The 26990-nt window shown below is 43.9% G+C and overlaps 1 protein-coding gene across 6 annotated transcripts in view; it reads left to right on the top strand.

Moving 5' to 3' along the window:
• The window catches only part of KANSL1 (KAT8 regulatory NSL complex subunit 1), a 101522-nt gene that overhangs the window by 21181 nt on the left and 53351 nt on the right, over positions 1-26990 (top strand). The window lies entirely within an intron of this gene.

The following is a 26990-nucleotide window of genomic DNA, read 5'->3' as shown; positions in this document are numbered from 1 at the left end:
TCTCCTTGTCTGTGACTTTTATTAAATGATGACAACAGCTTCATAATTACGTTGTTAACTGGATGCTGTTTGCATAAGTGTTAGATGTCAATCTGTGTGTGGAGGAGGAAGATCCTCGTCAAGGGAAGAGGTCCTGAGATAGGTCAAGGAAGAAGGGGAATTTTTCTTCCAAAGATGAGCATTTTCTGTAGGAGTTCCATGTCGCAGTATTTTGAACAAATCTCTTAAAAGGCCATATTCTATGTCTAGTCTGTGTAAATTCTTGCTTGCATCAGTAGATGATCTCTTCCACCCTGATGGACCTATTGAACTTAAACCTCAGTCTGTGAAGTATAGCTACAGTCAACAAAAAGCTCCCTGCAGCAGTCACAGGGGTCCTGTTTGGAATGCGGATGGCTTTCCGACCAAGGCTGGAAATAGTCACCGGGACTTTTGCATACCTGCGCCTTTCCGGGTTTGTTCAGATCTCTGTGGAGGAATAACCGAATGTTTTGATACCTGTTGTCCAAAGTAATGTTCATGGCTGGTCGAGTACTGCGTGCCACAGATTTTACTGAACCATGTAGGTGGATGTGAACAGTGTGTGCGCTTGGTAACTTCAACATCCTCCAAAAAGGCACTCATATGGATGAGTGCTGATAAACAGATGTTACAGCTCTTGAATATTAAATTCCAGCTAAATGTCACATCATGTTTTGGGATGCTAGCACAGGATGAATTTATGTATGGGAAGTCTTAAACGTGGCATGGGTTCGGCTTTCTCCCAGAGCAAAGCTAGTAGCTGAGCATGTGATCCCTGCTGGCTGGACATAAAGGCGTTCTTGTGATGTTAGGGAAGAGTGTTTAATGACTTTATTCCTGTTTTATAGTGTCCATGAACTTACTGTTGGGATTAGTAGTAAAATAGCATTTATAAGTATTGTAATTGTTATTAGAGGAAGCATTTGATGAAAATTCTATCCGAAGTAATATTAAATTTCCCATGTTGTGGGTTTCGTAGATTGATGTGTTGTCCCGCAAAGTGATATTTCTTTGCGACTCATCTTAATCCCAGGAGGAAGTGCGGTATTCAGAGACATGATGCGTGAAATTCTTTGCTGACTTTTCTGCCCTTTGTGTTAGTCATGCCTTTACGTTCCCCAACCTCCCGAGTACTCTTAAAAAGCCAAAGATTTTAAAGCTAATAAAAAGAATGATTCTTCTATTGTCCATAGGTTCAGAAGCTGGTGTGTATGCATACTGGCATCTAGGCCAGGCCCACCAAACCTAGTTTAAAGTTTATGCCTGTGGGTATTTAGTAATTAGCCTTCCCAGCATTGACTGTCCTGTTGGCATCAGCGCTTTGACATTGGGTCTCAGGAGCTCTGGCATTACTGAAGTTGAGGCCGAATGCACGTTCGTCCTTGTTAGTGAAACTCCTAAAGTCAACCTTAAGAGCTGGTACAAGCACTAGAGTACTTTTAAATATCAGTCTTTTCAAAGTAGTGCTAAGAGACAGGAAGGGGAAGAGCTGACTTTTCCACTGGGAAGCCGCCCTGGGCCAACTTATTGTACAGAACCGTTGTTTTATGTTTGTGTGAGTGCAGAAAAGCAAACGCTCTTTGCAGGGTTGCTCAAGTATGGCTGGATTTTGCAGCTTGCTGAATTTACTTATTAGAGGGAAGACTTTTACCCTGATTTATTTTAATTCTGTAGTGAGATGGAATATCTTAATGAGTGTAAAAACGCCTGTCTCACCCCTCAGTCAGCATCCCTTGGCTATATATTGCTCTTGGGTGCCCCTGCCTTCCCCCAGGAAATTGCTTGCTTGCTTCTAGATCTTTAGTGAGAGTTATGCTACAAACCCCGTGTCCTGTAGCTTGCTTGCAGTAAGTGGCCATGTCACTGACTGCCTCTGGGATTCAAGAGGGAAAAGAAACATGCAAAAGAAACAAAGACATGTTTACATCATGTTTAGATAAGAGCTGACCTTTGAGTTTTTCTGGCATGGTGGCATTCCAGACTCAGAATCTGGTCAAGGACAGGCTTGGAAGCATTTGTATCATTCTGGCCCGCCTGATCGTAGCCATAAAGCAGCATCTCCCTGAGGAATTGCATCTTTCCAGTAGCGTTAGGGATCTATCAGAACTTGGTAGGTCCTTTTTAAAGCACTCATGAACCTGCTGCCCAGGAAGGTGCTGTCATTCAGGCGCATAACCAGGCCATCATGTAATGCATAAACAAAGCAGGGAGGTATTTGTTACACCTTTGTTGGGAAGCCCTGCCAGCTATGGGCTTGGTTTAACAAGGCGCTCTTGATTCTTAGGCAGCTGATGGAGGAAGACAGTGCGTGCAGGCAGAGTTGGTTCATGATGCATTCTTAGGTTTATGTGGATCAAGGACCACCATTTGCTCTCGGATTAATAATAGACAACTCTTTGTTTCACAGCTAAGATCCTCTTATATGTTGCTTCAAAAGCGCACGCGGTGGCAGAGTTAGGACCTAGAGGAGCTTTGCCCTTGCTTGGTGGTGGCAGCGAAGGCAGGTTGGAGCCTCCCCTGTAGAGAATCGTACTGAACTTCTTTGGCTGGGTGTGACTGTATGTCTGTGACTGCAAAACCTGTGCTGCTTTGAAAGAGCCCAAATGCTGTTGTCAGCGTGGTAGGATCAGGTACTGCTGTTTGTGAAAGTTGCACGGAGCTGGGCATGTGGATTCCTCCCAGTGCTGGAGGGCTGCTGGCTGGGCTCTGGCTTATGTGGCCACGGGATGCTTTAGCAAGTAATCAAAGTCCTGGTGTTTGTTTCCTACGTAGAAGTAGGAAATATTTCATGTGGCATGTGCGTATTTATAGGAGTTGCTTTTCTCAGGCTGGTTGGTTTCTTTGGTTGTCTTGCATTTCACTGTAGACTGGTTTCATTGGAATTTGTCACTTATTTTTGTCTGATTAGTTACCTGTGTTGAGCAGCGACATAGTCATTAAGCTGGTGAGTAGTATGTGATTTAGGCTCAGCAATCCCCAACTTCAGTCTGTGTACTGTGGAAAAAATTTCTGAAAAGGTAGCGAAAACAAATATTTAATTGGAACTTACCTTTTAGCTCAGGTTTCTTATCTGGAAAATCACTTTTGATGGCAGTTAGGTGAAGGCGCTGAGAGTGAACCGAAGTTCCCAGTGACTAACTCCTTGCACCACCTTTTACAAGGGTCAGACAGTAGCTACAGTATGTTCAGTTGTGGTTGTTGCGATGCCTATGGCCATGATGCCTAAGCACACTTTAATTATCCCCATTTACTGGTGGGAAATCTGAGCACCTTCCGCACTTTGGTGTTGCCGTGAATCATTTCACAGTCTTGGAGCCCGTGTGGTGACTCCTCCCTGTGCTGCGTCACATTGTGCTGCCCGGATTTCGGAACTGCTGGACTTGGAGTAGTAATGGAGATTTCTCACTAATACGTGCTTTTGTCAGCACTAATTTCCAAGCCTTGTGTTGGAAAAGGATGCGTGTGGCACTTGCATCAGTGGTTGTTCAAGGGGTAGTTGCAGTTTGTGCATTAGTTGGCTGAGAAACAGGGTTTAGAAATTCTGATTTTTCTCCCTTGATTATTTTTCAAGCGAGAGCACGATAAGGAAGCCTGTATCTCAAGGGCTGTTAAATAGCATTTCTCAAATCTGTGACTTCATGGAGCTGTAATTCAGGTGGCAGATCCCATGCCGTGGGGACTAAGGAAGCTCTTCCTACTGGTCACAAACACATTCCACTAACTCTGATTTATGCATAGCAATCTTAAGTTTGTCTCTGCTCTTTATGACCTTCAGTTACCTGCTTGGCTTTTTGTGGTGGTTTTTTTTTGCTCTTGACTTCTATGATGCGATTCTGTGATTGTAGGTACCAACTACAGCACAGTGCCTGACCTTCTAGTTTTTAGTGATTTACGGAAACTTGTGTATGTTGTATCTGAATGGCTTGTAATCCATGTGCTGCTCAGCAGCAATATGTTGGTGAAGAGAGATGTCCCTCAAGGATCTTTCATTTTGGAAGAGAGAGAAAGAGAGCAAATCCTGAACATGTTCTTCTTTGCATTTGAAAGCAGAAGAGCAGAGAGCTGTTCATTGTTCAAAAATGCTTAATCAGGTATCCAGGGTAAGTAGGACACTCTGCAAGTCCCTCTTGCTTTTAAGAAAAAGAGGGCAAATGAGAACGCTGCTTGAGAAGGATCTTAAGAAAAACGAGTCAGTTATTTCTCCAAGAAACGTTGGTTATAGTACACGTTTTATAGTTACAGTGGCTGTCTAGTAAGTTGTTTCTGATTTTGATTTGAGCCTTGATCCTAATGCAGACCTTGTGGGAGTGTGGAGGAGAGGTTAGGTGTTTTCGGTGTAGGTACTCTCATTGCCACCCACACAACTTGGTTAAGGCAGCGTTGTTGGCTTTTGTACTAGAGGGGTTTCAATGCATTCATTTAAATTTATCTTTCTGGGATGAAGTCACCGTTGTTTTGGGGGGAGCAGAAGGGAACCAGCACTCAGCGCTGGGTCGTGTGTGCAAAGAGTAACGGTGGAGTTAGGTGCTATGGCCCTGGAAAGCGTCTGAATTTGGGGTGTGGGGTGTTGAATGCAGCCAAAGTATCTTTCTTGCAGATGCCTTTAGTGCTCTTGCAGGGTTTTGGGTGGTTCTGTTTGGAGTCAGATCTTCTCTGCCTGCTGCTTGGGCTGCGGTGCTGTGCTGGGCTGGAGTATGAAGGATAATGTGGAGGACTGGGAATGATTTGGTGTCTGGCACTACCAATAAACTATGCTTTGTCTCTGTAGCCCTTACCCAGTGGGGCAGCAAGTAAGAACCAGCTCTAGTTCAGATTTTTTAGGACTTGTGGGTGACACTTTGGGTAGGGTTGCATAAATATTGACTTTTCATTGGGAAAAGCCTGTCACAGCGTCTGAAGCAGCAGAAAAAAAAATGTTTGAAGTTTTTGAATGTGAGCTGGCACTAAAGACCATGAAGTTACCTGGTGTGGTAACTCGTCTGTTTTCCTACAATCGCATGTGAAATTGCAGTTAGCATTTCAGCAAGGGAAAGGGGCCCCATTTAGAGCTGATCTCTAATATTGAAGTCTAATATACGGGTATGGGGGATGGGGAAAAGACTTTTGTATTACATTACGCCAGCATCTGTAAGCAGCTACAGTTCAGAGCTGTGTTTTTATACTTGCTAATACTGACATGAGACAAAAAATGACTACATGGCTAAGATTAAAACTGGAGCGATGGCAAACGTGGACTTCCTTGAAGAGATTGTGCGGGTGTACTTCACAGATGTGCTTTTCTTCCTGAAAGATTTTGGCTTTCATTATGCAGTAACATGGGCTTTTTTTTTTTCCGCCTCCTTTGTTCTTCCCTCCAGCAGATACGTTCTGGTTGCACTAGCTCGGCAGCAGCGCTGCGCTAGACTTCCAGCTGGGGGAAAATGTTTTCCTTGCTAAACTGGCACTACCCCAACAGATTTTTCCACGGCGCGTGTTTTGGGCACACCCTGAATATGGTGCGTTTTGCAAGTGTCTCATTTCAGAGGCTTGGAGAGCTGGGCGGCTTTGCTGGGCCATCCTCGGGTAAAACGCTTTAGGTAGACAGAACTTGAAAAAAATTGACTTAGGGTTTACTTGCTGGATTTCTGAATGAAAGGAAGGACTTAAAAATACAAATAGGTGAAGGCCTGTGTATTGAGTAGTAATGCAACTGGGAAGTGGAAAGAGAAACGGGAATTGCAGTTGAGTCTGTTGCAGTTGTCCTTCCTCTCTTTGGCGTCAGATGGGACCTGGGGATGGTTTGATTCTCCGGAGCTGTCTCTAACATCCTCTGGTTGTGGCTCTCTCCATTTGAGACTCGCTGATGTGCTGGTCATTGATATAACGACATGGTTTGCTTAAGTAACATCCAGCTCTCCCCTCCCCGCCCTCCTCTGTGATAAGGTTACTTTCTGGAATGCCTGCTCCAGCTTTGACCTCAGCTCTGAACAAGCTATTTATGGGAAGGGTACCTGGCACGGGCGCGCCGAGTTGAGGATTTGGTTAATGGTGCCTGGTGTTTCTGTGTAGAACATGCTTTTTCATTTAATTGCATCACATCAGCAATAAGAGGGATGATACTTTGAAAGAGGGTATTTAAAAGGGGACAAGTCAGAGACTCGTGCTGTCGAGAGCTTAAATTCATGGGTTTTACTATGAAGACGGGGTGTCTCAAAAATTTTGCTGCAAATTGGTCATGTTGAAGGTTGCTCTCTTGTTCGCAGCTCCCCAAAACCAGCCTCCAGCTTTGTGCCAAAACACACTTGTTCCAGCAGTTGTCCGTGGCTGGTTGCTGTACCCAAGCAGGGAGGTCATCACAGTGATGTATTTAAAGCTCTTCTGTTAGTTGTAAGCCGTCAGGTTAGTGAAGGTGAACAACTTGGCAGATGGCTGTTTTCTCCCTGGTGCTCATGTACAACCGTGATGTCTTAACTGCAAAATGAGATGTTCCCTGCGATAGTGGTGGCAGAGTTCGGCTGGCACGTCTCGTGACGCTTCTGCTTCTTTATTAAGAAGCAGATTAGTTTGTGCTGTCTTATGAATGAGCATAAGCATGCTCTTTTCAGAATTGTTTAGTTCTCAAAGATATTTAGCCGATTTCAAAGAGTTACAGCTCCCTTTATCCATTAAAAACATGCATACTTACTGTGTAAAATACGTATTTTGAGTCGTCTCTCTCAGGTAGTGGAAGAGTGAGGGACAGTGGGAGAAAGGGCTAGTTTTTGACACGGATCTCTCTGCAGTTCCAGGTGTCTCCTTGCAGCACCGTACAGCACTGAGTTTGTCAGATAAGTTTTGAGTGTCGTTTCACTTCTTAAAACGTGCCTCCTGACGGGGTGAATTTGTGAAATATGACTTCATTTGGCTGCTTGCTTAATAAAATATTCAGTAACTTAAAGCAATGAGAGGAAAAAAAAAAGAAAAAAACCCCAACCAACAAACAAAAAAACCCACAAAAAAACCCCAAACCTCCCAGAACAACCACCCCCCACTCTATTGGTGACTTTTTTTATTAGGCTCAAAACATTTGATCATCACATTACCAAAAGAGGGAAATAAATAAGGAGGATCGGGGTAGGTGCTCCATATGCAGCAGAGCTTTAGGCTTTTGTATTGTGACATTTTAGCAGTTTCCATAGTAACACATAACGATGTTTTAAGAAATGTTGCAGGGATTTTATTTGTATAAGTGAGGACTTTAAAATATTAATGGAAGGCAATGTGAATTGGAGGGAAGTCTAATTGTATGTTCTGTTGGGAGCAGAAATATTGATGCTTGGTAGAGGAAAGTGATTTGATGCATTGTCCAGAGCAGCTCTCTGTAGATTGAACTCGTCTTGGCCAGCAAATAGAAAACAAGAGAACTTCAGTCGTCTTGGGGAACGGTTGCCTCTGAAATACAGGTAAAGCTTTGGAAATGTTCTGCTGTCACTTGTTCTTCAATTCTAGGTAAAAATTATTATATCTCGGAAGTTCTTTTTGTCCCAGCCTGTGTGCAATTGGAGCTTGCTTCCTTCTTTCATGATACGTGATTAAATGTTCAGAGCTGTTACCCCGTTTGCATCCTTGGGGGTCTCCATGAGCTTAGGTGGGTTAAAAACTGGCTGTCTCCATTTAGAAGCCTTTGTAGCAGAGCGAAGCATACAGCTTTACAGGCAATCTACATTTAGTGAATTCCCTGGCGGCTCCTGCTTAATGACCAATATTGAGCTTTCGCTGTTCCAGGGCTGGTGACGTTACATTGCATTATCAAATCCAATCCAGTAAGCAGCAAAGGGGCTTTATGTAGGTGCTGTAAGCAGAAATCACACAAAAAAATACAATTTCCTGGCAGGAAAAGATTGAGAGGGATGTTTGTGTGCACGTATTTAAGCGGGTGTAAGTTTGAGTTGTGGGTCAGCAGCCATCCACCTAGCCCTGTATTTCAGCCCAGTTAGGTGAGCAGAGGCAGTGGAGGGCAGTAAAAGGCACTGTGGTTTAAATGACTTTGCAATTAAGTCACTTGCAGGAACCCGGCAAGAAATGCCTACTTTCTAGATTAGCTTAAACGTCGGTGCATGAATGTCTCACTTCCGTGTATCTTATCTGTGGCTCTGTTATCAAGTTAGATATTTAATCTTTCTATTACTAAGTTAGGTATTAAGTCTTCTGAGCTTCTGGCCTTGCCCCGATAGCTTGTGACTAGGAAGCTGCCGTGGTCCCTGCGAGGGTTAGTGCCCTCTGGATGCAGCTGGCTGCTGGCCAGAGGTTACAAACGGTTCCTTGCTGGGCTCTGCGTAGCCGCTTTCTGATTTTAATATGTCGTAACAGCAAAGCTTGGGCATAGTGACAGCCGGTTCTGCCCTGCCCTTGGCTTCTGTCTGCATCAGAAGCTGGCTAGTAGTTCAGGTTTCTTCTGCCCATTTAACTTTGGAGAGGATGCCTCCTTTTAATGCTGCGGCACACGGTCCTGGTTCGCTCCTGGGCCTCTGGATGTTGCAAACATTGCTGCTCCTTCTCCCCCATGCACTCTGTGCTTGCAGAGCGATGAGCAGCTTCGCTTGCAGGGGCTGTATCTGCCTGTGGAAGCTGGTTCTCACTGTGTTATGCCGAGTAAAGGTACATTGCATTGCAGGAAGAGATACGAAATAGTAAATAAGCTCAGTGCTTTGCGCCCTGGCCTTTTTCCTGACTTGTCTCTGCATTCTAGGTGGCAAAAGCACTGTGTGCTGCTGTCACCCACAGTGACTGGCCTTAGAAGTGCTTGGGAAGGAGGTTAATGTCTTCTGAGGTGGGTGCGGCAGCTGCTGGTGGCCTGTGCATGCCTTGTGTACTTTTCCTGCACCCTCTTAAGAAGGTATGGCGCAACAGCTCGGCCGCTGGGGCACGATGCTTGTTCACCTGCTGTCTCTCTGCCCACTGCCATTACTTTGGGTCCTGTCCTGCCCCGGGTGCTGTGGGTGTCAGCCCAGAGGAAAACAGAGCGCCCGTGTGTGCCCGCATGTGGAGCGGGCAGGGGTCTGATCCGGAGGTGAGAGCTGAGTGAGGCACGGGCGGCTTTGAAGGTGCTTTGGTGCTCAGCTCTGCTCTGCACAGCTTTGGCAGCTTCTGACAAGATTTGACTCCTGCGGTCCCAATTCCTGATGTGCGTGCTTTGATGTGAAGAGGTAATGGCTCTCCATGTTCCTAGTGGCTTTGTTTTTCCTCTGCTGGAGGCTCACATCCCGGTGGCCAAGGGGAGAATATTTCTGTTTAGCAGCCATCGCTAGTCCTAGGCTGGGACAGTAGCATGAATAAAAGTTGCAGCAGCTAAATCTGCCTATTTTTGTGTGAATCGGAGCCCTTCTCCATGTGACTTCTGCTATTCCAGTGCTGGCTATTTCAAAAAAGTGAGACAATTAGCCTTCTGTGGGTCTGCATTTTGAATGCAGAACACTTGCAGGGCTCTTGCTCCATGTATGCAACATTTTGTGGTATTGGCTCTTTACTGTCTCAGACTAAAACAAGAAAATTATTCTCTCTGCTCCCTCTATGTTATAGGTAGCTCTCCTGCCGTTTGCTGGAATTTCTGGAAGTCAAAGGGAGGATAGTGTTTATATTGAGACAGCAGAAAATAATTTGAAGAAACAACCACATTAGGAAATCTTTCAAGCCATTAACCACTTTTCCTGTGTCAAGGCAGATTAAATTAATACAGATTAAAAATACTTGAAAATTAATCATAATATGCACACCTTAGTGTCACCTAATGATTTCTCCGAGGCTTGTTGTTCATATATTGGTCAAAGCCTTACTGTTTTAAAGAAAATAAATGTGAGTAGTAGCCAGCCACTTGAAGAAGATTCTTCAGTGTGATGATTCACATAGTGCCTAAAGACAGCTTTCCATACTCAGCCCTCGCTCACTCCCCCCTACCATCCCCTTCTCCCTACCTCTGGAAATCGGCAAGAAGCCCAAAACAACTGAACTCTTAGTGTTTTAAACCTATTTTTAAGAAGTGATACTTGTAGAAAAAATCTACCTGAAGGCTTTGATTGACATTGGCTTGTGTATTAGATCTTAAACTGGCTTATGAAGTATGTAACATTGCTGGGTGGTTTTTTTTGTTTTTCAGCTGCTTTTTTTATGAACACGAGCCGTTCTTTGAATTCTTACTAACAAGCTGAAATTACATCTGTCTCCAGTTACAGCGGTTCTGTACTTGTTAACTCTTTTGTGTGAATCTTTGGCTTGTCAAATGTGCCCTAGTGCCCCTCCTCTCACTCCTGCGTTAGCTTCCCTCTTGTACTGATGTCCAGGTCTTCTTAACGTCAGGAGTTCTAGTTATTTTTCAGCTAATTCTCCTGTGTGCGGGCTGTTGAGGTAGTATTTATTTTCAAAATAGTACCTTCTGTAGAGAGAAAGCTTTCATAACCCATCCTAGTTGTCATGGCACAGATCTGCCTCCCCCCCCCACCTTGCTGCTTGTTACCAGGCATGCTTTGGTTATGTTAAACTCATGAAACCAAATGCCTCTTCAGGCTGGGTACAGGTAAGCCCTAATCAGATTAGCCACTCTGCAAATTGACGTGCTTATTTCACCTGTGTTTTCTTGTGCTTGACCAAGTGAATTTGTGTGCTAGGACAAGGCACTCTTCTATGATAAATTAAAGGAAAAGTGGCTTAATTTAGACTTCTGGTGGCTTTATGAAGAACTAGTGAAAATTATCAACTGAGTTTACTTGAATTCTGTACGTGCATATGAATTTTTCCCCTGTGTGTTTATGAATTTCTTTCCCTCTCCCCCCTGGGCAGTAGTTGCATGTTTGACGTCTCCTCTGCTTTATGTCATTCGGTAACTTCTGCAGCGGAGCTTCTTCTGGACCAAGCTTTGCCCGCCACTCGGGTCAGTGGCTGGGGTACACAGGAACTCTAGTTTTCTTGCACCCACTTTCCTCTTTGTTCCTTCCTTTTTCTGCCCTTCCCGCAACTTAAAAAGATGGTATCTGAAAATGTCGTGATTCTCAGCAATGCAACTCTAGAGAGGATAAGATGCGTAGAAAACTTTGTGGGTTTTTTTTTCTTCATTGTTGTCGTGTCTGTGAAGGCTTTGGTTATAAATTCCCAGAAGCTTTTAGTTGTGATACTTGGAGCAAGCCCTGACTGCAAGACGTCGGCATCGAGAAGGTAACCTCCGCAGTCTCTCGTCACGAAGTGGTCCCCACTAATGAGTCTCTTGCTGTAGCTGAGTGTTACTTGGTGAATCTGCTGTAGGAATCCTCTCTTTATTGTTTCGCTCTGATGTTGCGGCATTCCTCAAAATCGCTTTCATCTAGCTCTTGCCTGCTTGTTAACAGCCATCTCCATCCAGAGCACTTGGCTACTTTAAATGTTTGCCTTATTTAATTGCAACTTCTCCCCCACCCCCCTTTGGAGCTTTCTAGTAGGAATTTTGTTGTTGTTGTCGTCTGATGTAGGTGTTTGAAATTCCCAACTAGTCAAACATACATAAAGTAATCGTCCTCTTCTGGGTCTTGCTGTAGTATTACTAGAAAAATATTTGTTTTCACTTAAATTTATTAGGCCTAGGAGAAAACTGTGTAATCTTCCTTCCAGTTTGAGAGACTGAAAGTAAAATTTCCAAGAATATGTATCTGGTGAAGTGTTTTCTCTTTTTTTTTTTTTTTTTTCTCTCTGGTCCTGCCGAGATTGACTGGAGTTTCAAAGTGAGTTGGATGCTCATTGCCCAGCAATCAGGGATTTTCTTCAGCTGAGAAATACTGGGATGTGTGTGCAGCTGTCCTTGCTGTCCTTGAGAACCGCTGACCTGGTACAAACGAGAGTATTAATTGAAGTAATGGAGCTCTCCTGTGTTTCGCTTCATTTCTGAGAGTAACTTGTCCGAAAGCATCTTGCGTTATTTGTTTAGCTGATGCTTGGTGACATAAAGGAGGTTCTGAGTATTTGTGATTATCTACTTAACTGTGGCTTATGCTGTTGTCTCCTACAATGCAGTGGAGCAAATAGGTAGCACCCCCCCTCCTCCTCTCTACCGCAAAGAACAGCAGCTGCCCGACTTCCTTGAGGATTAATCATCTCTATTGTACCCCTGATCAGTTTTTGACACACATTAGGGCAGAGAGCTGAACAGAAAATTGTCGTCTCTCGCTTCACAGAAATGTCTTGGAGAATGTAATAAAACCATGCAAAAATCTCGCTTAGATACACCCCTTTTTTTTTAATCATTGTGATTGCCTGGTACCCTAGTGCTGGCTAGTATTGCTTTTAAAGTCCTGGCATTTAATGCAAGAGATTGTACGATAACTTCAGAGAGACATTTTCCCTTTGTACCACGGTCTGTCTGTCATCTTTTTAGGTGAAAACATCCCATCCTCTCTAGTACTCGTTGTGAACTTCCTTGCCCTTTGAGCGAGATGACAGTACTGGAGTACAATGGCTGCATTATGGTTCTGGTTCTTACTACAGCTCGTTCCAGCTATGCTAATTAAAAAAATTTGTCGTATCTCGTCCAAAGCTGGGAATTCTCTAGGTCTGGGGAAGTGAAAATGCCTAAGAGTTTGGCTGTTCGGCCCGCTTGGCCCTTTGGACCCTTTGAGGCTATGTAGTAATCGACTTGCAGTGATGGCTCTTTGTTTCCGATACAATTACTTTTGTGTTTGGCTTTTGTTGTGAAATGCTTGGCTTCAAAGTTTTTGAATGCATTTGAAAATGTACCATGTGTTTTATGCTTTCTTCTGACATGTGCAAATAACGTTGACATGAGTCAGAAGAGCGTTGTCCTAAAACGGCAAAGTCTCAGGTTCAGCCCAATATAATTTGCCACGATGGTGAACGATCATGTTCGTGGCGTGACCCTGCGTCAGACCTTGGGTTGCTGACTCCACCATCAGCCTGACAGCATCGTTTGCAGCAGATTTCTAAAATCTCAGTAGTTTGAGAGTCAGTCTGTATTCTGCTCTTTGCTTTGTGTGAACGTTTTTACATTTTATCAAGCATTAAGGTCTGGAAGATGACGTAGTACTACAAACTATTTTCATTTGCTGCCTTTGCTCATGGATTGCTTGACTGACAGTTGCCACAGTTCAATTTTTTTTTCTTCTGGGCTCTTGTCCTGGCTTCCAGACATGTGAATGGGACATGCTTTTTTATTTACAAGCAAAAGCAAAACAAAATTTAAAAATCCATTAGTATTCACTTCTATAGAAAATCGTAACTTCTGAAAAGTAGTGACTGCAAGGTAAGTAATGCTCCATTCATGTCCCCTCCCTCTCCCCCAAAAGAGTAAGAAAACCCTCCTGAATTAAACACATCTTTGATTAAAATCTCCTGATGAGATCGATCTCACGATTCTTTGAGAAACTGAGGAGGGTTGGGGTAATGATGGAAGCTCTGCCTCTTGTATGAGATGTTTCAATGCTGCCGATCAAAACATCTTCTAAAAATATCCCATCTTCTAGAAGGATCTATTCTTGCAAATCAGAGCCCAATATTAAATAACATACTGTTGATTGCAAAGGTTCCAAATTAAAGAAACAGACCAATATTCATCTCTCTCTCCCTTTCCAGCTCTTTATTAGATTCCTGGATATTTGTTGCAGGCTTCACACAGGATGCAAATAAAATTAGTCTGAGCATGGGATCCTTCCAAAAATGTGGTACTTGAACTGCAGGGGAGTTTGCTCAGAAGGTAGAAACTGGCTGGCTTCTCTCTACAGAGACTTTTTTTTCCTGCCGCATGCCTGGTGTCTTGGCATGAAGTAAACATTATCTAGTCCTTCTGAAAAGTCCTGAAGAAGAGAGTGTGTTTTGGCTGAACCTGATTGAAAGGGCTGGGGAAAATCTATCCAAGAAAAATAAATTTCTGGTGGAGCAGCCAACAGTGTGTGTGACATGAACCGCTTTTGGAGGGATGGGGGTGGTACAAATACAGCGGTTTGATTTGGCTCTGGGAAGTAAGGGTGAAATGGGAGGATACAATTAAGCTATAACCCTCTCTTTTAGCCTAGAATGATTCAGTTCTTGGTGTTTTCTCACCAGTTCTTGTTCCTGTGGTATCTCTTTCCACCTTGTACCCTGTATTTTCGAATCTTCTGTAGATCTTAGACAAGCACCTCCCTTTCCTCCTGCTCTGTAGGCCACAGAGCCGGATATCTGCCGAGCCTGGTGAACGGGGATCATCGCTCACATTGTGATACAGGCACCTGCCCATGAGGGAGTGCATCGCCCGAAGCTCCAGCTGGGAAATGAACCTCATAGAGCTGCTGGCACTGGACTCCCAAGGCTGTAAAAACTTGATGGGGTTATTAGTTTGCAGAGGCACAGTTCACAGGGCTTTGTTTAGGGAGGGAGAAGAGCTGGAAAACATGCCTGTGGTGACAAAGGGACTTTTCCCCATGGCTGTTGCCCGTCCTCTCCCCAGGTAGTGTGGCACTGGGGTCATATCTTCCAGCTTGCCTGTGGTTGCCTTTTCTCCCCATCCAGCACCTTGCTGCCTGTGTTGTGACTAGGGACTCCCCTGTTTGCATTAACAACAGGGAGGCGCAGCGTAGCCGTGGCAAACCTGCCACGTCTGCTTGATACAAACCCGCATTGTCCTTGACAAGGAAAAGAGCCTTCCAGTAATTCACCTTGCCAGCAAGAAAGAGGATTTTTTTTTTTAAGAGCAGCTGAGTTGTTTGAAATCAGTGCAATGTTAAGTGACACCAAAGGAGAATATACTTTTGTGGGTGGGAAATGCTGCTTAATTGCTCAGGATGGCAGTTTATTCCTTCAGTGTATGGAATTTCAGTCTGTGTGAAAACCAGAAATGTGGCTGTGAACTCATTATTTTGATCTCTTGCTCGCTGCCTTGACATAGTAGAAAGATCTTGCACTTGCAGAATGAAATGATACATCTTTCTGTATCTCAATGAGATTAAATTAAAACTGCATTCTGTGTAGCTTTTTTTACAAAGAATCAGAGCATCCTCCTCTCTTGCAGGATTGTGTTAATCATTAGCAACTTAAGTAGTGTGGCTGCATGAAGACGTGTAAACAGGCCAACAAAAAGCTGAGACGCTCTGAAGGATAATTCAGGTAGCGCTGGGATCAGAAACAGGTGGTGGAAACCCTGAGTCACAGAAATAAAGGCGATTGCCAGTACGTTTACCAGACAGTAGCTGAATCAGACTGTTCTAAAGTAAAAATGGTCTTGTTTTCTCTTGCACGTGTTGACGTACAATCCTTTTTTAGCTGTTTGTGTTTTTTAGGCTATAGGGAATGGTGAATAACTTGTATGGATTTATAGTGAGTTGTGAAAGCCCTGAAAGATGCTTAAGCATTTTGGAGAGTGTATGTGTAGCGTGCAAGAAACTTCTTTTAAAAGAAGTCTCTGCATTCACTTATATCCCAGCAGTTTGCTCTTGAGGTCCTTGCTCTGACCTCCTTAGTTATAGAGACACGAAGTTCATTGCCTGTGAGGAAGAAATCTGAAGTTTCTTTTTCAATGTAATCAGAATATAATTTTATTAAAGCAGGTTTTAGGAAGAGCAGGAAGTGAGGCATGCATTAATACGTAAAAGCAAGCGCGTTTTGAGAATCTGAATCTGAAGTCTCCATGTGCATGTCAAGTTGCTTGTAGTACAGCCGATTCACCAAAAAATGCGCCCTGCTTGCTTTCTTCAAATCCAAAACTGTGTCTTGCTCTTTCTTTAAATGTCAATAACTTCATTGCACAGAGGAGGGAGTTAGGCTGGACTGCAGCCGGTTCTTGTAGCTATTTTTGTTTGCTTAAAAAGAAAGTATTAAAACCGAGTAGGAAGATCTGCGCTTTGTGGTAGGTTTCACCCATGTTGGTCAGAGATTGTTTTAAGTTTTGAAATGTGAGGTTTAACATCTCTCCTAAGACTTGTTGTAACTTCATGTGGGTGACTATGCAAAATACTTAAACATGGCTAAACTCTTGGTTTGTTTGGTAGCCTGCTGGAGGAGAGTTCAGTAGTCTTAGATGTTTTGGGTGTTTCATATTTGTAACTTCTAGTTTTCAGAAATGCATTCAGGTTTCTCGTAATAGTCTGATAAGTGCTGCCACCAGAACTAGCACGGTATAAAACACACCCCTGCTGCAGCTCGTTCTGCCTTGGCATCTCAGCCAAGCCACCTCTCATCTTGCCCTGAAGTTGAAGATAGACCCGTCAGCCCCCGGCCCCCAAGAAAAACAAAACCCAACCTCAAAACCAAGTTCACCCAAAACTTGCTTAGCCAGTGGAGCATCTCGTATTACATGAGTTAGTTTTTCAGCAGCATTTTGCAAACAGGCCTGAAGATCGTTTGCCTTGGTCCGAGAGAGCCCCTGGAACTTGCAGTCCCTACGGAAAGCTGCTGACGGACTGGTATTTCGTGCTGTCCCCAAAACCCGTTAACCGTTGCATACGGTTTTTAACATCGATGTCTGTTAGAGTGAAGCAGCTCTGTGTTTAGTGTATGTGGGGATAGGAGCTATTTGGCTGTTGGTCAAATTTGTGAAAAAGCTGAAGGTGGAATCAATTATGACCTTTTTTCATTCTCTTATTCTTGGACTTGTCCTTTCCATTCCTACAGCATTTGAGTATTGGATCTTGTAGCTCCAAATGTCAGTTTGTTGCCTTGCTTTTGGGGACAAGCCTCTGCAGCAGGTGATAGAGACTCGGTCTAGCTTCTGCACTGCTAGTATTTCATCTTTTATAACTCGCTATGGCAAAAGCATAGGCCTGTTATATGAGTAGCTTTTAAAGCTGGGACTTGTCAATAAGAAGAAAACAGCCTGTAAGCTTTGCTTAGTAAGCCTTCACATGGAATTAAGGGGTTGCAAATAAATATGTTCTTAATAAACTAAACTGAGTACAGTTACTAGTTTTTTTAGGACTTTGTTTATAAGATAAAATAGACTTCTTGCAGCTTTTTTTTTTGTAAGTTCTGGTTGTATATCGAAGGCTATAAATAATGAGTTCTTTGCTGCCTTATGAAGGTCAAAGTCTGGATCCCCATGTATCAGTCTGGACTGGTGACTCTGAGGAGGAAAGCGTTTCTCAAAATTAGTGCTGTTTTTTAGCTCCCGTGGGCCTTACCCTCCCCTCCCACCCCTTTTTTTTCCTCCAAACTAGAGACTATGAAGGTGTATGGTATTGCACTTTTAAATAGAAGAGGATGTATTGCCTGTATGTGTCCTCTGTCTCAAGTTGCCATTGTAACAAGTGTGCCCATTGCCTGAGCTCTTCAAGGATGAGGCTTTTGCAGTCTGTTAGCAGGAACAGTTGCCATAGTTTACTTGCAGATATTTCTTTGTGAAGTAAAATTAGTATAGATAATTCTTGACTGAAGCCCAAGTGGGCTTTGCAGCATTTTATTTTTTCCTTAGAGAAATAAGGGGAAAGTACTACTCTGGGAGGTAGACTTTATCTACGAAATGTGGCTAAACATCCTCTTGTAACTTCCCTGGTGAACAAGAAGCATCTATGCTGTCTGTGTAACTATTTCCATGGAGTTGAGAAAGAGCAGGCAGCTCTTTGGATCAAACAGAAGCAAACATGGTGGCATCTGGATCCCTGATCGCAGTGTTGTCCTCTTCCCCTGACCGCATGAAACACTGCGGTTCATTGGGCCACTGTGCCCACCTCTGCTGTACTCAGTGTGAGCTTTTCAAGTCTTAACAGGTGTCTCCCTGAAAATATGTGCCAGTACTTTCTGTCTGCTGGTGAAGAACAGTATTGCTTTGTTGCTGTTTAGAGAGAGAAGGGAAGCTGGCCAAATTCAGAGCTGCTTCATGGCAGAACATATCTCACTGCTTTGAAGTTGTATACTTTTTAAAATAAGATCACCTGGACTGCTCTGAAATTCTTTATTGCAGTCACTGAAATATGTCCCAGTTAGTAACACATTCTTCTGCTAAAATTTCTTCTGCTGAAATTCTGTCCATTTTAAAAATCCTTTTTCTGTTACTACTCTCACGTTTGGGAGAGAACTGGTTCTTTTGCAGCCTTTTGGGAATCATATAACAAACACAAATTCAGCTAGTCAGCCCTCGTCTTGGTCTCAGATGGCATCTCTGCCAAATACCTGTGCTCTAACTTTGGACAGAAAGACACTTAAAGACTGGACATCTCTTTGATTCCTAGGAGACCAAAGCTAAGATCTTGATGCAGAGAAACGTTGCCTGTCAAAATCAGAGTTAATAAAACCACTGCATAGGTGGTATTTTCTGGAGGGCGTTCAGCTGAAGCTGACAATTTACCCATTCCTTTGCCTGGGAATCTCTGAATCTGGTGCAGCTGGTAGTTGAGAAAGGCTGAGGTGTTTCTGCACATGGGAGTTTGTGGGAGGAGGGTGTCAGTGGCAGTTGAGTGGTTTCATGAAGGTTTTTATTACAGGTCTTGGGCGACAGAATTCTTGGAAGATGTAACAAACAATCGTCTCGCTTTATAGCAGTTGAGTTTCCACGTGGGGGTTTGTGCATGTGATCCTCTGCCATCTCCTCCTTTCAAAAAGGAGCTTACGGTGGAGTTGGGAAGTATGTGGTGTGTTGGGCTGCTCGAGTCCAACAGCAATGAATGTAGTTTAACAAACCCCTCCTCGAGACCCAAACCTCCTAAGAATCCCCGGCACAGATGAAGCGTTCACTTGATGCTATGGCTCTCCTCTGCATTTGATTAGGGTCTGACTTTCCTCCTCCTGAAGGAGAAGGAACAGCACCTTGGGGAAGGGTATCGAAGGCTCGCGATGCTGAAGCTGAACACCCTTATGGTGTCACACCCCCCTATAGAAGAGTACATGGGGTTCCCTTTGCTTTCGCTCTCAGATTTGCACTCCCGCTATCCGCATTCCCAGGCTGTTTTGTCACTGAAACAACTGAAACAACTTTGGTACGTTTAAGATTCTTGTCAGATTTTAGCTTGGTTTTGGAGTGTCCTTCCTCTGCAGTAGCGATAGCGTTCTCATGTGCTGCGGAACAGCACAGCTGAACGTACCAAAAGACGCTTCTTTGAGCCTATGTTGGAAATAAAAGCCTTTGGAAGAGGGAGGGGGCTTAATATGCTGTTTGATCACATGTTGGCTTCCTTCCCGACCTCGGGGCTGGGACCCTTTGGAGCCCTATTGCATAAGAACAAGAGAGCAGGGAAGATTTAAACCAGCAGCGAGCCTGTCCCAGTGCTGCTCTGATCCTCTGGTGGTCGCGCTGCACGGCGAACTTCAAATAGCTGATGCTCGTTTCTGAGAATGTCGTGAACTCCGTGGTTTGTGTTCTTTTAGGAAAACCTCTCAAGTGAGCCTTAAATCATGTGTATATGGCTAATTTAAAACACCCCTTGAACTTGTAGCGTAGCCTTTCTATGCGGAATAGCGTGCTCATGCATACAGTGTGAATTTGTCTTCTGCAGGAAGTTGGAAGCGCATGATTTGGGCGCTGCTATTGGGAAGATGTTTTCTTATGGCTGAGAGTGATTGTGATTATTCTTGAAATTGCTTTTATTACCTGCTCGCGTCTTGCCAAATATCCTAAAGCTATGTGCTCACCTTCTTTCCTCGGCGGTATTGGGAGCTGTGGGGTACAGCCAGTGCCCTGTTTCTGTTCCAGTTACTCTGAAAGAAAAGAAGAAAAGCTTTCATGGGTACTTTTTAATTTCCTTATTAGGCAGTTGAGAATCCATATGGGGGAGAGACTTCATGATATCCATTTTCTTACTGCCTGGGGAAGATCTTACTTCACAGCTCTTCCCCTCTTAAACACCAAAGAGTCTGTGGTGAAAGCTGTTTCTGTAGAGTTATGCTTAAATAGTATCGTGAGCACTTGGATGCTCAGACCATTAAGTCTGTCCTGTATAGTGAGGTGTATATGGAAATGTGTAAGAGCTGTTATGTTTGTCACTAGTACACACACTTTTCTCCTTTTCAGGAAAATGAGTGTTAATATCTCGGTAACTCTTGCAGCTGTGGTTTATGGCCTCAGCAACTACTTATTTTTGTTGCGATTGCAAATACTTCAACATTTTCTTGTTCTCATTAGATTAAGGAAGGCTCCTTCTGTCAGTAGTAAAGCCCTGAATCACGAGCTTCAGATTCAAACATGTGAAATGCTTGCGGAAATTGGAATATAAGTTGCAGCCTGCCAGCTGCTCGGTAGTGGCGGTGTGTGTTCTTGCCCTGTTGCATGTTCCATGCAGGGATAAGGTCTTTACGTTGCTTTAGGGTGGGAGGGTGCAAGAGGCAGGTACTGTACATCACATAATGCAAGCCATGCTCTGCCTTGCTTCATCTATGCCGAGTCACTCGAGGGTGTGAGCTCCCCTGCTCCTCTGAGCAGGTGAGAGGCGCTGGCCTGAGCAGTGGAATTTCAGAGGTTGCAAGTTGGCATGAGGATGTGCGGATAACTGCTGTTTTCTAATGTTAAATATAATCCTTCTCTTGAACAGATTAATAAATAAAACCACTGGGCAATTGCACACAGCTGTCTGTTGTCCTCCTAGCACAGATAAATCCTAATGGTGGATTTCAGCCTCTGTTGTTCCGATAAAACTGCTCAGCTTCTGTTTGAGAGACGCTGCTGTTGTTCCAGTGCCTGCGGTGCACCCTTCGCACTGCTTGCACGGTCCTGGCAAGGGCTGAAGCCGCTCCGAGCTGCCTTGCTGGGCATTGTCTGGCGATTAGTTTGAGAACTGGGAGCATGTTAAAAAGGTTCTGTAACCAGCAAAATGCTTGTCACTTAAAATTGGCCTTCTGTTTTCTGTGTTGTGATAATTTAAGTTGAAACTTAAGGGACTTGTTATTTTAGATATGCTAGCTCTGCTGGACCTTACAATTATGTCTTTATCTCCCATACATATTAAAAATATCTGAGAAGACTGTAAGAAAAGTAAAGCATGGGAGGTAGTTGATTAATGTCCCTCCCTGTTGGAAAAGATAGTTCAAAATAAGGCAGACTCTCATTGATAGAGTTCAGTAAGGTTCCTCTTTACAGTCACATTTTCTATTCTGGATTTTCTTTCACCTAGTGTTTGGAATATGTTCCTGCATTTGCTCGTCTCGTTTAACGTGTCACTCCTTGTGTTCACGCTCTGACCGTTGTACCCTTAGACCAAGGTTAGTTCTGGATTTGATCATATCGTATGCTATTTGGAGAGCTGTAGGTGCCGGGTGTGTTAAGCTTGTCAGTCTGTCAGTCTGCTCCAGCCAGACCTGCCCACACTTACCTGGCGCGCCTGGTGCTCCCGGTGCTGCTGGCCCCGGCACAGCTGGTCAAACACTGCCCACCTGCAGTCCCAGCCTCTCTCCAAGGGCTCTCCAAGGCCTCCAGCCTCGGTGACATTTGGAGTCCAGCTCATCCCAGACTGCTGCCTCGCTTCTCCAGCTGGTCATCATTAGTCAGCAAACAGGTTTCTTTTTGTGCTCCCTTCTCTGCAGCAAGTTGGTCCGAGCTCTGCTGCTCGTGGCGGGAATTTTCCCAGCAAGGCTGTGGTTGCAGTTAAGACTCAGCTCTGCCCTGCTGCGTCTGATAAGGATGGAGCAAACGGAGAGGGGCCCTCTATGCTGGGGCAAAGTGATTGTCATACCGCACCTTTTGTTAAAGAAATTCCTTTCCCACTTTATTTTAAAAGAAAAAGGGGGCCGGGGGGGTGGGAGGGCAGAATTCCCCTCATATAGCAGCAAAGCTACTGATTCTTTATTTTCTCCCTGAAACTTGCAGTCCCCTCCTACCCCCTTGCATTCCTGTCAGAAACATCCTGTTTGTGCCAGCTGACGAATGCATCCCTCCTGCTACTTTCTGCCTTCCCCATTGGTACCCTGGGATAGAGTTGTTCTGTTACCCCCCTCCACGAAATGCGCAGGAAAACAGGAGTGGCGAAGCGTTACTGCACGAGCGGCCTCAGCCGGCGTCTGGTTCGCAGGATGCTCTCGAGCGCTGTAGGCAGTCCGGCTCCCAGGCACGGCGAGCAGCAGCCCAGCACCTTGAGACTTAACAAATCACAGTAACAAGGACAATATTCACAACTCCAGCCGGGCTGTTTTTCATTAAGAGTAAGAAAAAATGTGAAGTTGTAGGAATTTTGTAAAGGCTTTTGATATGTGAGTACTTCACAACGTACTACAAGATCTGGAGGAAAATAAACTTTTGATTAAAGAATAAACCCTGTTCCAGAAACTCCCTGCACAATACTTAGAGACTTTTTCAGGTACAAGGAGTGAGACCTGGGCTTGGGTGTTCTGCTGAAGAAAGCTGCCTTGCTGTGGCTTTCCATCAGCTGCCATGCTTTTTGTCTAAGCTTCTTTGAGTGCTTGTCTGAACCTCCTTTTGCAACTTACTGTACAAAAATAATTATGTAAATATTTAGTATTTATATGTAACATTTCAGTTAAACCTTTCAGAGGTTTTTTTTCCACTAAAGTTTTGTGTGGAAGGAGTGGGCTGTCTCACTGTGGGGGTCAGAAAAACTTTACGGGCCATAAATTTGAGACTTTTCAAGCTCTGCAGGTATCCTATGACTAAGCTGCTTTTTTTGCCGGGTTTAAGGATAATCTTCTGCCATGCAGGAACGGGTTTTGATATTATCTCATTTAGTTTTAGGGTTGTAACTTGGCTGTGCGGATTTCTGTACTATGTCTACAAAAAAGCAGACATTTGTGTAGCTGTGTTCTGACAAGCAGAAAGACAAATTCAGAATGATCTGCCCTGGAAAGGATCCAAACGTTTTAATTTGTGTGTATGTAATTCTAGTATCTCTACTAGAGCCAAGTCTGCTCTCCTTAGACTTGATGATAATGCTTAGCACATGTAGTGTTTTCGTCTTGAAAGCAGTACACAAACATTAACTAACCTAGCAGTTAAGGTTTAAACTTTCTTTTAGCTAACGTTTGCTTAGGTTTGAAAGCAGGCTGCTATCTCTAGTGCTCTGTGCAGGCTTTACAGTGTTATATAGGTTGACTGGAAGCACGTTGCAGCATGGGCTGGCAAAGGGTGCTAAAAATAGCAGCTGATAGTTCCTCTGGGTAGTGGAGGAAAACTCAAACCGCTTTTGAATATGAATCGCTTTACTGATCTGACCAGAAACCCAGTGATCGCATCACCATTACCGCTTCGAGTGCGGCACCAAATTGATTCTGCTTGCGAGAGTCTTTAAATTTTCATATAGGTCTTAATTGGGCCGATGTAACTGATGTCATTTCTAGTAAAATGACGAGGCAGCAATGAGCTCTTTCTTCCACTTGCTCTGCTCAAGGACCAAATTTGACTACTTTATGCATAATACCGCGTTCCAGAAACCATGATGCTGTCCTACCTTGGCCATAGATCTGGGAATTACTTAATTTCAACCAGCCAAAGGGGGGGTGGGGGGGGGTGGGGGGTGGGTGGGTGTGTGTGGGGGTGTGGGTGTGTGTGTGGGTGTGTGTGTGTTAAGTCCTTGAGAACCGTTCCTGGTGCGCTTGGCATTGCAGTGAAGCTTTAAAAACCTTTATCTTTGTGCTTTTGCTAGTGGGTTATTGTTGCTTCCTTTAGTTCACTTAGCAGAACAGGTGGCCTTATTCTTTGGTGTCTTGGCAGATTTCCTCTTAAGCCTTATTTTAGAGAGTTGAAAGAGGAAGAGGGCATAGGGTGCTTTTTGAAGCTGTATTCGCTTGAGGGCTGTATTCCCACCAGTGTTGTGAAGCCTAGAATAGTTACTCCAGGATTCTTTGCTGTTTTGAAGCAATTACGGTTTCTCGAACTTGAAGTGGGGACGTTGTCCTATAAAAGAAGAATATAACCAGGAGAAGCATTGAAACGTGGAAGGAAGGATCACAGGTTTTATTCACTGCCCCAGGATTTATCCATTTTGTCTCAAGACACGCACAGGTTTTGTAGGAGCTTGCAAAGGCTTGGAAAATAAACATGGTCAGCACTCTTCATCTTTGAATAGTAGGTGGTTGAACAGAATTGCTGCATAATGAATTTTCACATTTATTAACCCCCTCCTTCCCCTCCACCTTTGTCCCACTTTCTGTACCTTTGAGTAAAGCCTGACCCAAAGTGTCTGGTTGAGCAGATGTAGGGATGCTCTACTGCTGCAATTAGATAATGCTTTTTCTGGCTTTACATATGTTTTCTGTAATAACATTTGAAACTGGGTGCAGCCTGTTCTTTTCCTGCTATATGAAATCAATAGAGAGGCTTAATTTTTGTATTTTTTTTTAAATGTTCTGTTATTACTAAATACATTTTAAAAGGCAATTGGTTTTGTCAACAGAGCAGCAGAAAGGGAGACAGATGCTTGCAATAGGTTGTTCCTCTGTGGGTGCTTGAGGAAAAAATGAGCACTGCTTTTGTTGTAGGAAGAGTCCAGCATAGTCTGGCGGTGTCACCTCTGTCACGCTGTGCCTCTATTTCCATTAGCTGCAGGACAATCTGAGTAATCAGATTCTCCAGTGAATTGGAGCTGAGACACTTTCGGTTGTTTGCTCTTTTCTTGGTATATGATTCATTTAGTTTTGACTGGGACTTTGGGAGGATGACTATAGCTGTGGTGAAGCACTGGGATTGCTTATGGGGGTAGCTGCAAGAAGAGATGCTTGTTCCAAGTCTGTTCCGCCTCCCCGTTTTCTAGTTGCGTATTTGAATTTCTCCCTGCTCAGATCACCTGTAATAAATCAGACACCCACAGGTTACATGACCCTGATCTCTGGCTCTTCTGTGAAGGGGCTGATACAGGTCTTTAAAATGACATTTCCAGTAAGATTTTTTTTTTTTTAACTGTCAGCTGCTGGAGGATTGCTTTTAAGGACCCAGTTATGCTTGAGCTCTCTCGTATTTCAAGTCTCACTCAGCCTAACTCATTTCAAGTCTAACTCATTTTAGGGTGCCCCATGCATGTGGCTGTAGGAGTGTAACCCTGACATCTAGCTTAGGGACCTGCGTGAAGCTGTCTGGGTAACACACTTGCCAACATTCTATAAATATCTACTGACTTCCCAGACATGATTAGTTTCTTTATTGTCCTGTTAATAGTGTGTGAAACAGGTGTAAGCTCCACCCAGATCACATCCCCTTCCAGCCTGGAGAGGTAGATGCGCCTTCTGACTGTGCCTGAGCATCGTTTCTTAAAGGGTAGGTATTCTGGTAGCAAACCTTCCTTGCTGCCAGGTGCATGGGTGATGACTGCTGCAGAGCTGAGCTGTGCTTTGAGACTGACTTGCCAGGCTGAGGTATCCCCTTCTGCCCTCTGCTAGCTGCTGAAAACGGGTGATGGAGTAGGAATTGAGGCAAGTAGTAAATCTGTGGAAGGAACAGTGTCTTGCGTGCTGGTTTTCTTCATTTATAGGCTTTCTTTGAAGAAGGTGGCATGCATTGGATCTGATGTCAGTGCTTTCTGCTGGATCCTTGCCATCTGCGTAGCTTTTATTTTCTATATATGCTTTTAGGCAGCCTAAAGTGGCAACCAAAATTTGCTGAAGCTGCAGTTCTTGATCCTTGTCCAGCCAGCTTTCAACTTCTGATTTAATTGATGTGCACAGCAGCGAGCAGTCGAGAGGGCATCTCAACACTTTCTGGATCTTTTGGGGGAGAATTTAATGGAAACTAGCACGAAATCTTGGATTGAAGCCTCCACTACGGAGCTGATTCCACAAAGTGATTCAAACACTTGGCTCTGTCTCTCAAAAATACCGTGTCAGAGTTAGCGCAGCTGAATGTTTTAATACTCTTAGTACTTGCTGGGTACTGATGGTTGGGACACATTGCTAGGACTGAAAATATTTTCTGCTCAAAATCTCTCCCTGGATGAGCACACAGGGTATGTGGACAATGTGTCTTGATCTTCCAGCGGCTGGTCTTAAAGAGCAGGACAAGACTGAGGTGGATAGAGCGGTGCAATGCATCGGGCAGTGGGACAGAAAAGCTGCTGGAAGGAGGCAAAATGATACTGAGAGAACTGGCAGGACAAGAAGGAAAGAAAGCTTAGAGAAATGGTGTCAAGAATACTTTTCTTTCTGTACCCTTAGATCATAAGGCCAGATGAGATCATTTATGTAAGAGGAGATCATCGCAGGGGCTGTGTGATTTAGCTGAGTAAATTCCCGTTTGCTTGAGCTAGAATGGATTTTCAAAAACACTTGTTACTTCTAGCTTGAGTGTGCTTAGTTTAATCTTGTAGCTATCAGTTCTTGTTTCCTCCCTTGCCTGTTGGACTGGGAAGCCGTGTAGCAAATATAAGTACCTGTGGACGTGATCTCATTGCCTCTTGCCCCCTGAAGAGAGCTCAGATATGAATATGAGATGTGATGGCTTTAAGTCTGTTGTCAGTGCAACTTTACTTAAAGTTGGCTTTCTTGTGGATGGATCATTTCCCCCTTTTTTTCTAGCAAGGCTTCATCATGGTGTTCAAATTCCAGCAGTGTCTTTCATGAGTGATTAAAAAGTCCTTTAAAAGCATCTTTTTCCCCCCTACCCCTTAAAAAAAAAATACCCCTCCAATACTATAATTCTGGCCTATATTCTTTTGTGTCTGCTAAATATGGTCAGAAGTGCTAAGTGTGTTTTCATGCTTTAATTTGCTGTTGGTACAAGTAAGCCATCCAGCTCAGTGATGCATCTTACTACTTTTTGATCCTTCAATCAAGGTTTATTTAAATTCTTTTTTCTGCAGAAATGACTCAAAATGCCTTCTGCTCTTAGTCTTCCCTTTCAGTTGCTCATCATCTAGGATGTGGTTTGCTCTGTGTGTTTGAGAGAACCATGCTGATGGCTTGGTCCAGAAGCTGTGGAGTACCAAAGATTATTTTTTTCCCAAAAAAGAGTAATCTTTAAACAAACATTAAAAAAGAAAAAGAATTTCTTTTTACGTATATGGAGCTTCAGACTTTACAAAAAATAAACATTTGCAGAAGATACTAAAATGGGTGTTGGTTCTGCAGTAACAGGGGATGTATTGGGATTATGTCAGAAAATGAGATTAAGCACTGAGGCCTCCCTCTTTCTGACAGAGCGCTAAATG

This window comes from Phalacrocorax carbo, chromosome 25 (genome assembly GCF_963921805.1).
Source record: "Phalacrocorax carbo chromosome 25, bPhaCar2.1, whole genome shotgun sequence".
Lineage (NCBI taxonomy): Eukaryota > Metazoa > Chordata > Aves > Suliformes > Phalacrocoracidae > Phalacrocorax > Phalacrocorax carbo.
The sequence above is the reverse complement of the archived record's forward strand: the minus strand, read 5'-3'. Positions and strand labels throughout refer to the sequence as shown.